General features: G+C 39.6%; 1 long non-coding RNA gene across 1 annotated transcript; it reads right to left on the bottom strand.

Moving 5' to 3' along the window:
- Window positions 1–1,706: 1,706 nt before the first annotated feature.
- LOC308319295 lies at window positions 1,707–3,595 on the bottom strand. Its single transcript, XR_013964451.1, has 3 exons — window positions 3,472–3,595; window positions 2,154–2,299; window positions 1,707–1,811 (listed from the first exon to the last, which is right to left on the bottom strand). It is a non-coding gene; the product is annotated as an uncharacterized lncRNA (long non-coding RNA).
- Between the last annotated feature and the right edge of the window lie 8,726 nt (window positions 3,596–12,321).

The raw sequence follows: 12,321 nt of genomic DNA, 5'->3' as shown, positions 1-12,321 counted from the left end.
AAAACCGACTATCTTGCCTTGAAAGCCCATACATCCATGCAGAAAAGTCTTATCTGATTGGATTGCATTAAACGATGTTAAGCGACGTTAAACTCAGTTTAGCACTTGATTTGCCACTCACTTTATGCATGCCCATACCCTCTATTGGCGGACATGATTAGGTGATCTATTCCAGCCAGGTCATGAGAACCCTTTGGGCTGTCTTACAGAAAGAAAGACTGCAGTGTAATGTCTATTCTATCTATAAGAGATGATATACTGTGTTGTGGTGACATCTAGAGGCTCAGCTCTCCACAAGTGGAGTATTGCTATACTACCACAAAAGCTCTCATTTAGTGGGATCTGACAGGAATAATAAGAGGCCCTGTTGAAATCCAGGTTGTGGCGAAAAGGGCTGAGACTCAGGGCCTGAAGGACATGGAGGTTACATTTGAATTACTCATCCAGACGCTGCGAGGAGCAGCATTGAAGTCTCATAGATGAAAACTTTGAACATAGCTATGAATCTCAATTCACCCATAAAATGGAGAATTAATTCTGCCTCGTCTCCGTCGTTTCTGCAGAACCCCGGGCAGGCACATCCATGGGTTCATAGTTTGATAAGCATATTCATCTATATTCATTTTTGTCAAAAGAATCTATGAACTACCAATGCATCTCAATTCACCACATAGACACATAGGGAAGGTGAATACAGTATTTGTTCCACCAACCTCTGATGTAAGTGAGTGCGGGGGCCAATGTATCCCACGCCCTGCCAGCCATCAGGGAAATGCTAAAGATAATGAGTTCCCAGAAATAAAAGTTCCAGAGTAAATTACACTTGTTTTTCCCAGACTTGGGTTAAATAATGGCTAAATAATGATGCATTGATGGCTTGTGTTCTCAGGGAGGGCTGTGGTCAATGGAACAGAGGGAGCCTGTCACGTTCTCGCTTACCCAGAGGTCTATTTTTCTTAAATTGTTCTCCTGGACTCTTGACCTCGTGGCATCTTTGTCTTTGCAGTCTGACTCTGGTGGCTATTCTTTGCCTAGCTATGCAAAAAAAAAGAAAACAAGTTTTCTATCATCTATTTCTATGCACTTCAATTTCCACAATTTCACATCAACACTGCCCCACAGTGTACATTGTCTTATTTAGAATTTGAAATGATTTATAAAAAAAACAGTAGGAATCGATCTGAATAGCTGACAAAATTATTAATCAGTAATTTCAAGGATGATAGATGAAAATGGTAACTGTAAACCATGATTACATTTGATAAAGGTACTGAGTTAGGTACTGTACTTTCAAATGTAATATGATTAGTTTTTGGATTAGTCATGAAAGTGTTTGCTGGTAGGCCTATAGTATTTTATTGAAGTGAATTTATTTATTGAGTTTATTTATTGTTTATTCGTGGCCAGGTTCTTTTCAGAGTTCACTTGCAATTTAGTATATAGATAAAAACAGTACATAGAAATCAACATAAAATAGAAATAATTAATGAAGCAAACCAAAATGTTTGCGGTACAAATTAGTTTCTAGTTTCTGGTCTAGATACTCCAGAATGGGATTGTAAGTTGCCTTGATCATGCTATCAGCATGATCAAGGTGATTCAACTTTTGTGAGACATTTGTGAGTACGGTCATCTGGTTCAGCTGCCTGTGGAAGCGCTACCAATTTGAGTCTTGAGTCTTTAGCACCAAATCCCAAGACGAGGGAGCGACAACGAAATGGCACAAAGTTGTGGCACAAAGTTCCCTTCACGGTCCTCAAGATGAACAAAAACGTGTCTCCATTATCCCCCGTTTCCTGTGGAATACTGTCCTAAAGAAACAAAGAAGGAAGATAGAAACCTGTATAAATACGAGACTATTTCAGTTTTCTGTAAAGCAATTTCTAACTTTGTGTAGTGCCTTATAAATGTATATGTAATATATGTTATATATATATAATATATTATTATATGTAATATTAATGTATAATGTAACATTATTATAATTTTATAAGGTCTATTTAATTAAAGTATCTTTGTGTTGCAGGAAGAGTTTGCTACCATCACCGAGACCAATATTTAAGCCCCTCTCATCTCTACTAAAAGAGAACCATCCAAAAAAAGAAAGACAGATGTGAATGGGTTAGAATAGAGCAGTAGTGCTGCACACTCACCCGGGTTTCCACGTTAACTTCGCCGTGGTGATCACAGCACACGACTTTATATTTGTTATCTTTGGTGGTGTACAGTATTATTATCCTCCCCCACTCATACTTCTCATATTTTGTTCTGTTGTAGGTATGGATTCTAAATACACAGTCTAAAAAAACAAATAGGAAACAAAACGTTATTTTTAAGCACACCAGTGAAAATATGAAATATAACAAATTGGCAATTGGTTAAATAGGTTTGAGCAATCACAATATATTGCTGAACAGCATTAACCACTTAAAACCATACTTCAGTTGACCACTCCACGGTCTCCCAGCCCAGGCAACCCAGTTGCCACAGAAGAAACATTACCATTGTGCTATAATTAAGTTTGTGACAACATGGCCATGGATTAAGGATATGTTCAGGTTTAGAGTTAGTTATTATGTAGGCCTACTTTGATTGTAAAAATATATATTATATATATATATATATATATATATATATATATATATATATATATATATGATATATATATATATATATATATATGCTATAATCTAGAATTAAGTGAACATGGTCCACATCTTGACATGTTTTTTTAAAGTTGTGTCATGTTTTCATTTTATTGTTCAGCACCCTCTAGTGGTGGATTTTTCAGTTATATAAACCTAGATCACACTGCTTTTCAGTTGTAGCCAGGCTGAGCTAGAGTACTCACCTCCATTCGTCATGTGAATCTCTGTGAAACATATGCCTGTAAGTTCCAAGTACTGTACTTTTTGTTGTTATAATTTAATGTTGTATTGATACATGTTAGCTTTGTTGACATTCCTGTGGGGATTTTGTATTTTGCACACATTTGTTTGGTTAATTTATTGTGCTCTGTGTGTTTGTGTGTTTGTATAGGCAGTGCATTTGTTTGTATAAATGTATGTACTGTAGCTGTTTCATTTCATGTTTTCAGTGATGTATTTTTGTGTTTTTGTTACAGTTTTACAAAACTATAAAAGACTATAAAAGAAGAGGAGTTTCAACAATTCATTCTTCATTAATGTGTGTTAGCTATCTGTCTAGTTGGCACGAACAAGGACAGAATACAGATCGGTACAAACAGCGTTATTCAGCATTAAATTATACGTTTTTCTAAATTTTATGAGCAAATATTTAAATAAACATTAATGTTGAGAGCAGAAACTTTGCCAAAAAGACAGAGGACCTGGGTATTGGATAGAGGTGCACTGGCTCAAAGAAGAAAACATTAAGTATCAGTATTTTAAAATCCAGAAAGCTGTGTACAAAATATGACTGTATAGCACTGTCCAGGTGCAGGAATCTTACCAGATGATGACAGCTGACCTTTGGATAGTCGTTCATAACATAACTGATCTCCATCCCGTAGAACGAGAACGTCGTTGTTCTTGTTCTTGATCCACCGTGCATAGGCGGGTTTCTTTGATATTCTAATACCGTCTGAAGACGTAGCAGAGAACAAGACATACTGCAACTTACTCAACCACAAATGCTGTAGTCTTATATGAATAATGACTTATAGTGTGTGCAAATATATTCATATAGGCCTAATGGAAATGTAATTACCTACTACGTCATCGAAATCGTCATCCACTTTTCACAGAGTCCAGTGGAGTTGCAAAGCAAATTAACCCAATTAGTTTTTCGACAAAAATCGAACTCAAGAAAATCAAGAAATCTAATTGTGCCAAAGGGGTGACAGCCTTGCACATCTATAGCACATGTAACTCCTTACCTTCAAAACAGAATGTGAAGTCACAGTCCATTGCTGCTGTAGGTTGACTTAGCTTTGCTCTCGTGGAGGTGCACCAGTTCAGGTCTTCTGATTTTTAAATAAGCAGATTTGAATGACAAATACACACATCCCTATGTCTCTCCTCTCTTCACTATATACCACCTACACCCAACATCCATTATCAAATTCATATTTTACACACAACAGATTGTACACAATATCAGTAGTAGTATAATTTCCTCATTGAACAGGGGCCCACTTATTGAGCCGACAGAAGCCTTAAAGGGATAGTTCAGATTTTTTTTTACTTAAGCTGTATGAAATACTTTCCATTAATTTAGTGATTGCAACTGTATTCATTGATTGCCCGAGACTTAATATTGGTCAATATTAAGTAGTTCCGGTCATTTTGTGGGGGGCACTGGGGCAACGCATTTGTATTGTTGACCTATTTCTAAAATATTAGCGCAACTTTCGTTCAACTTTGATCCCTCACCTCTATCACATGGAACTATTTTTTGGGCGTAGTGATATGGACACAAAAAACATAGTAAGTATAAGCAAGCTTAAGTTAAAATGAAATCTGAACTATCCCTTTAAAGCCAATGATTCCTTGCAACAACTATACTTGCAACCATTATCCCAGTGTTGTATAGTGGGGGTATACTATACACATAGGTATAACCAGTCATGGGCATTGGTTATACTCACCAAGTATGTAAAATATAAAAATAGCCATTCTATGCTTGTAGATCTTCTATTTTTGGTCTGTGAAACCCACACGTACCCATGATGACTTGTTTTACTTCTACTGAAACTGGGAGGTCAGGGTTCGATCCCCGGCCAGGTCATACCAAAGACTATAAAAATGGGACCCAATGCCTCCCTGCTTGGCACTCAGAATCAATGGGTTGGATTGGGGGGGTCAAATCAACTAATCAAATGCAGCTCACTGCTCCTTGGCTGCGGCTCACTGCTCCAAGAGATGGGTCAAATGAGGAGAAAAAAGTTCACTGCGGTAACGTGTGTGACAAATCGTATGACTTTGACTTCAATCCCTCCCTAACATTTTAGTCTAGTTTTTATTTGTTGACGACATTGTCATATACGTTTAGTCTTAGTTTTTGTCATCAAAGATTCGTTTTTATTTAGTTTTCGTCAGTGAAAAAAGGTAGACGAACATTTTTCGCCATAGTTTTAATCGACGAAATCAACACTCACTTGCTCACATGCTGTACTCGGCTCTCACTTGAATCTCATTTCCTGTGTTTTACAAGTGCGGTTTTGAGTGGCAAATATGAGGATGTTTCTGAGAATTCTTTACGCATGCAGGGTACATGCTGTTCAGGTACAGTAGGTACTTTATTCACCATTCAAAATGAAGGTGTTACAGCAGCTCTCAGTAATGGTGGACAGTGTGGACCACACTTTGTTAAAATTATAATGTTACTGCAATATCCACCTATCATTTTTGTATACCACACCATACTGTAGAGTAGACAACCAATATAAGGCAACATTGCCCAAATTTCATCATGCTTTAATTAAGTAGCATGTGACAGTTGACATGATGAAATTTGGGAAATTTTGGCTTATGTTGGTTACTTGTGAAATGGCCATTTTCGCGATGTTTTCGGCAGAGCAGGCCTGTCATTCTGTGGATCTTAATGACCAAGTGAGAAAAGAGAAAACACAAGTACGGCATTACATCACAGGTTGATCATTTTTATGTCAATCAATCAAGTCAATTTAAGTGGTAGATGCCACAAATATGTTTTAAATTGTGTATATGCCTGCACAGCCTTTTTTTTTAGCCCTGTATAAAACGGATCAAAGTTGGTGTCCTTTTTCGATCTGTACTAAATCTCTTCACCAAAAATAGATGTACAAGCTCAGAAAACATCCCAACGATTGGCTATTTTTGGAGAGTGTCCCCCCCCCAGAATAAGGAAGCAAGCGTAGCAAGCATATTACGCCACATATTTATGTGGCGTAATAATGACAAAGTTTTAAATATGTACAATGTTGCTCAGGGGTGCCATGGATGAAAAAGTTATTTTCAGGGGTGCCCCGAGTCAAAAAGCTCAGGCTACAAAGCATATAGACAGTACAGTACAAGGCTAGCATAAAAAGTAAAATAAATAGGGGGAAAAAAGCACAGAATAACCATCACGCATAATCAAACGTAAGCATACTCACAGATGTTGCTTTAACTGCGGGAAAATGAACAACAGCATGTAGACTGAGGAGCTGATGACGACTGCTGCTGACTGTGCTACTACAGTCAGTTAAAGAGCCCACAAACAGGAAGTACGCTCCACTTGCACAATGTACTGTGCATGGTGATTCATTCAGTCTAGGCTTGTGTGGCCAGACCGTTGCCTCACCAGGATGACCGGAATCGGTGCACATCATGTACTATGTGGTTGGTATAGAATAATGAATCTCACGTTCGGCAATCACACACAACGAATCGTGATCATACAGCCATGTCAGTCAGATGTGGGTGCCTTTGGCCTTAAGGGAGAGACAGCGTGGCAGATTGTAGGTTCGAAGGGATGGAGGCGTTTTTTTCACAGTACGTAGAATGGGTACATTTCAAACGAAAGCACAATTCAAAAGTCAATACAAAAACTGTTACTCTGGACACATCATGATAAGCAGTAAGCACTCACACTTGTTTACAACAGGGTCCAGCATTTTCAATTAATCAGAATATTTAGAGACGTACCAATGTGCTCAGCCTCAGAGGTTAAAACAGCAGCTAAAATCATCGGCATCAATCATCAATCATCAGCAGCTAAAATCACAAGTCTCCATAACATCTACACCACTCGCTGTATGAAAAAAGCCCACAACATCATGGAAGACACCAGCCACCCCGCAAATACCCTGTTCAAACTACTCCCTTCCAAAAAACGGTACCAGAGCATCAAATCTCGTACCAGCCGTCTCAGTAACAGTTTTTACCCCCAGGCAGTCAGGCTGCCGAACAGCTGACCTTGAACTGTATTGCACTTCACTTCACTTGCACTTTTATTTTCCCGTTTGTGTTTTTCTTGCACTATAGATGTTTGTTTATGTCCTGTGTATGTAAGACTGAGAGTGCTCTGAGCAAAATAATTTTCATTGTATGTATACTCTGTATCTATACAAATGACAAATAAACCTGAACCTGAGGTCCCTCTATGCAAAAAGGAGATGTGCATATTATAGAAAATATTAGATTTTCTTTTTTTCCTTTTTTGAGAATCACACAAAGAATGCTATATTATTTTCTGTGCAATGTCTTGCACATAGTATGCTTACATTTTGACTTGGTTGGTATATTGTGTGAAAAGCTTGACGTAGCCTATAACCTGAGGGCCAATTTAACTAGCATACAAATGGAACCATGGAAATGGTCCAGTAAGGGTCCATTTGGATGGCACAGTTGAAATGAAATACAAGATAACACAAAACAATAAAATAAACCTTACTGTAGTGTAGCCTATACCTCTCACCACTCCTTCCTGTATCTGCTCTCCCCCTGACAAGTGACAACCAGACATTAATATTTAAATAATAAAAGGCATCTATCTACATGATCACAACACGATGTGACTGGTTATTTTAGCCAAAAAGAAGGCGAAGTTGTAGTTGACCAATTGGTAGAGCACATTTAAAGTCACTATTTCTCATTGAAAACAATGCTGAACTTAACTCAACGTAGCCTCGGAGACTGCAGACGTTTTGTTTAACTCAACCTGAATCCATTCTCTTTGGATCTAATAGTAATCTCAGCAAGGCAAATGGCTTCTTGCTTAGAGTGGGTGACAATGTTATCACACGTAAAGATGAAATTACCTACCTAGGTCCCATCCTGGAGGCTAATCTTTCCAGTGATGGCCACCAACGTAATCAAAAAAGTCAACCAAAGAACAAAATTCCTTTACAGGATCTCCTCACTCAACTGGTCAACAAAAACACCTTGAAGTGAACAAATGTAGTGCTTAATTGGGTCGTCCACTCGCAGTTAACAGTCTTTGTATTGAGTTTGTGCTTGAAATGTACTGTAATTCTGCAAACCGTTAATAAAAATTTCAATCAATCAAAAAGCCATAGCCTACAAGAAATGTCCACTAGATGTCACTGTTTCTCAGTCACATGGATTCTCAGTTAGCCACCTTTCAGGAAGTGAAAATCATATAGGCCTAAGTCACTCATCCTGACATGTGGGCTCTGACACTCTGTTATGGTTGACATTTCAAAGGTAAGATTTTTTGTGAGACGCTCTATTGTGCAAAAGGATGCCTGTTTAACAGATTAAATGTAATCAGCATAGGGCGCAGCAGGGAATCGAACCCCATCCCAGTAAACCAGGAGCTCCATGCCTGTGCCAAAGTGCTTTGTTTGCGACGCAACGCAAAAACCTACCCTTGTAGGAGCCCTACCCTGCAGCCCTACCCTACCAGCAGCAAAGAATACAAAAACAGATACTTACCCAGTTACGGTGAACCATCCCGTTCTTCTGCAGATGACAGGCACTGTCCACAAGTCAGGTGAAATGAGGTGAAATGACAGAACCGGCCGAAATTGTGGCAGTCGACGCAAAAGACGCAACGCAAACGAGTGAAACAGCAGGCAGCCCGACACGACGCAACCGCAGGAAGCCGGAACGCAAACGCAAACGAGAGCAACACCATCAGTAGGCTACCCTGCAGAACCACACCAGCGACAGTGGACAATAAATAAGTTTGTACTCACGGCGCAGCAAGCTTCTGCTCTTCCCAGCAGCTATAGTGTACAGTTCCTACCTCAATGTCTTGTGCAGGGAGGGGGGGCATGGTCTGGGACACTTCACATGGGCTCCAGGGTAGGGTGGGGGTCCTCGGAAGCCTAAATTGGTGGGGCTGTGGGGGCCGCCCACGGACATGGCTCGTCTCAGGGTCCAGGGCTTGGTGCTGCCTCCTACACCACTGGTGCAGTGACTCTTCATATTCTGGAATTACATGAAGAGAAGTGTCATTAGTGTTATGTAGGCCTACATCACATTAGAAACACATGTGGCTGTATAGCCTTGTCAGCCCCCACAACCCATATTTTATAATATATATAATTATATATTATAATAGAATACATCAATATTAATTATTAAACCAAAAGTTCAAACATAAATCATAAATCAAATTTCAAAATTCAAAATAAACAAACAGTTAACCAGTTGATCCAAGTTAATCCAAGTTAAGACACCAAGCCTATATGACTCACCGAAGAGTAACCAAAGGTTGTCACAGTGGACAGGACCATGCTGCTGTCAAACATTTCGGCCATCTTGCATATGTGGGAGTGGGAGTGGGGAGTGTAGGAACTGATGTCACCTTTATACTGCCTTGATTGACAGTTGACATGGGTTGCCATTTGCGGGTTGCCATATTGGCTGGGTTACATTTACATTGCCAAGGCAAAAAGCAACAATACAATCAAAACTAAATGTATGTACATTTTAATTGAAAGTCAGAATATTCAATAAATCAGTGTCACACACACACACACACACACACACACACACACACACACACACACAGACGCAACAGCGCAGCGAGAGAGAGAGAGAGAGAGAGAGAGAGAGAGAGAACTAACCTTTTTCTCAAATTGTGCCATGCTGGCGTGTGTGTGTGTGTGTGTGTGTGTGTGTGTGTGTGTGTGTTTGTTGCTGATTGGCTGCAGGCCCATCACCAAATTAATGTGCACAGGGGATTTTGGAGAGAGACACCTGGGACAGCACAACAAGGAGATAGATATAACTTCTGACAGGAATGCACGAGAAACTTACTTTTTAACATATATCACATTCTCGCAGAGATATATTTTCGAGTTAATAAAAAAAAAAAAAAAAAAAAAAAAGGAATGGTTCAAATGCATTAATTAAGATTCGAGTGCCAACCCTAACGAGCGAACATTCAAACCTTGAATGTTTGGGGACAGCCTCACAGCCTTAGTGCCCACTGATCCTCAATACACAATAATCATGTGGATGTCTATTGCTGAATAATTGACCTGTAATTCACAGAATCTGCCACTTGATGGCAGGATTGCGACTGTTATGGAAAACAGACTTCATTGTGAAGGCAGCATAATAGTGCCAACTATCATACTATCAAGGCCATATTGAAATATTTTTCTGTGTAGCCACAGCCTATAAGCTGCATTTACCCGCTCTGTAGCTATTGTTTGAATTAAAGTAGATAGATAAAAGACTGAGTGTGAAGGCCTAAAACGACCTTGTTTGAATTGTGTCAGAAGCAGAACCTCATCTGATAGCTTATTGTCATTATTTTTTTCCCTGCCATCATTTTGCCCAAACCTTTTTTCGACTTTTGTTGCTTTCTTTTAATGTTAATTGATTTTCTTTTATGAATGATATTTGTTTATCCATTCAATAATACAATGACAATGACAGACAATACCTACATAGACAGCACCCCACATGACGTATATGGTGATGAATAATTAAAAGTTCCTTTCATCTTTAACAAAATATGAGAAGAATATGCACAATACAAGACTTGCATTTATCCTTGAAAACACAGCAGCCTATACAAAGACCCCCCCCACCACCACCACCCAAAAAAATGCACAGCTCATGAAGAAAGTTCACAAACTTTGTTGAACCTTGAAGAGTCCTTTCATTTAACTCATTTCCTGTTGAGTTGTTTTTGAAGAGTGTTCTTTCTTGTGCCTAAGATTAAAATCCAGTGGGGGGAGAAAAAACACAACAGAGGGCAAATAAATAAAGAAGGAACAAAACGGCATAGTCAGCCAGAAGGTATAGTGAGCAGTACTATTTGGGTTTCATTATTTTGTGTCGAAGCCATACCGCTTCCCTCTCCGCTTTTGAATTCTAGATATGCCCCTTCTCTGTGTGTGTTGAGCAGAATTATTCACTTGCCTGCAGTCAGTGGCGTTGGTATGCTTCACTGCCTACTAAATCGCCGACCCCCTTCTCAAGCACATCTACCCAGGGTCTCCTTTGATGACATCATCAGTACTGTCAGTCTCATCCCGGACAGAGCCCTATGGGTACGGGTAGTCACGCACTGTTGCACGCCCATATCTGGACGTCCATGGGCCACCAGCTTGTTCCCCTTCTGCCTATCACAGGTCCCTGCAGTGCTGCTTTGTAGCAGCAGATTATAGCTGATGACTTCATCTTAATCACATTCCATTTCATTTTCTTTCATCTCCACCGGTTCCATGCTACACTGGTTGCAAAACACCAGTGTGCTTACAGGCATGCACACGCACGCACGCACGCACGCACACACACACACACACACACACACACACACACACACACACACACACACACACACACACACACACACACACACACGCACACGCACACGCACACACACACACACACACACACACACACGTGCGCACAACTTTTGAGAACAAGTAGGCCTATCCCTGCACTCATGTTACACGGTTAGACTCGTATCACACTAGAACAAAGTTGGGAGGAATATTCCACCATTTTCACATTCATATGTCCAATAGTTACCCTGACCACTATGCATCCATGGCATTACAGGTATATGGAAGGTTTGAATGGATTAATGTGTGTACTGTAATCAATCCTGTCTGTGTATCTGCCCGTGAACAAAATAATCTCAATAACTTTGACAGAAGAGTGGATTTAATGAAATTAGTTGGGAACCGGGAATTGTCAGTAAACTGCCCCAACGAAATGATTAACTTTTGTGTTTTAACCATAAAAGATTATCCTCAAGGTCATAATTACAGAATAATTACAATTACATAATCGTTCATATCTGACAGGGACAGAGACCTAGAACAAGAGATGGTGGTAACATGAGCAGGAAGAGGAACACTGTGTGTTTTGTTGTGCATTCAAAAAATCACCAGCTGTACTTGTCCATCTCTGATACTACATTCCCCAGCGATGCCAGCTGATTTTTATTTATTGGGGATACTGAGTGGGAGCTTGACTATTATTAGCCAACCAACGTACACACGCACATTCAAATTCAATCGAGTGTGACTCCAAAAAGTGAATTGTTCATGAGTGTGTGGAGATAGTGGAAATGTGAGTGCGATGTAAATTCCATCTGCTAACAGGAACAACAATTGCACAAATGATTTAATGGTATATTCAGTGATTTCACTTTCACATTCAAATATCACTTATTTTTTAGTTTTGTTGTGATAATCCTCTCTACTATAGAGTGTGCTGACCATATAAGGTGTCAATATGTAACTATAGGTAACTATGCTTCAATGTGTGCAGTACTTAGGGCTGTACACCTCTACCCAGAATGCTTTGATACATTCTCTAACTTGGAATTAAATTACTCAGATTCTTCCTTACCAGTGGCCAAAACACTGGTCAACAGCCACCTGCGCCTCTACCTTATTTC

This window comes from Protomyctophum bolini (genome assembly GCF_963924005.1).
Source record: "Protomyctophum bolini genome assembly, chromosome: 7".
Classification (NCBI taxonomy): Eukaryota; Metazoa; Chordata; class Actinopteri; order Myctophiformes; family Myctophidae; genus Protomyctophum; species Protomyctophum bolini.
Note: the sequence above shows the minus strand (reverse complement) of the source record. Positions and strands in the feature narration are given on the sequence as shown.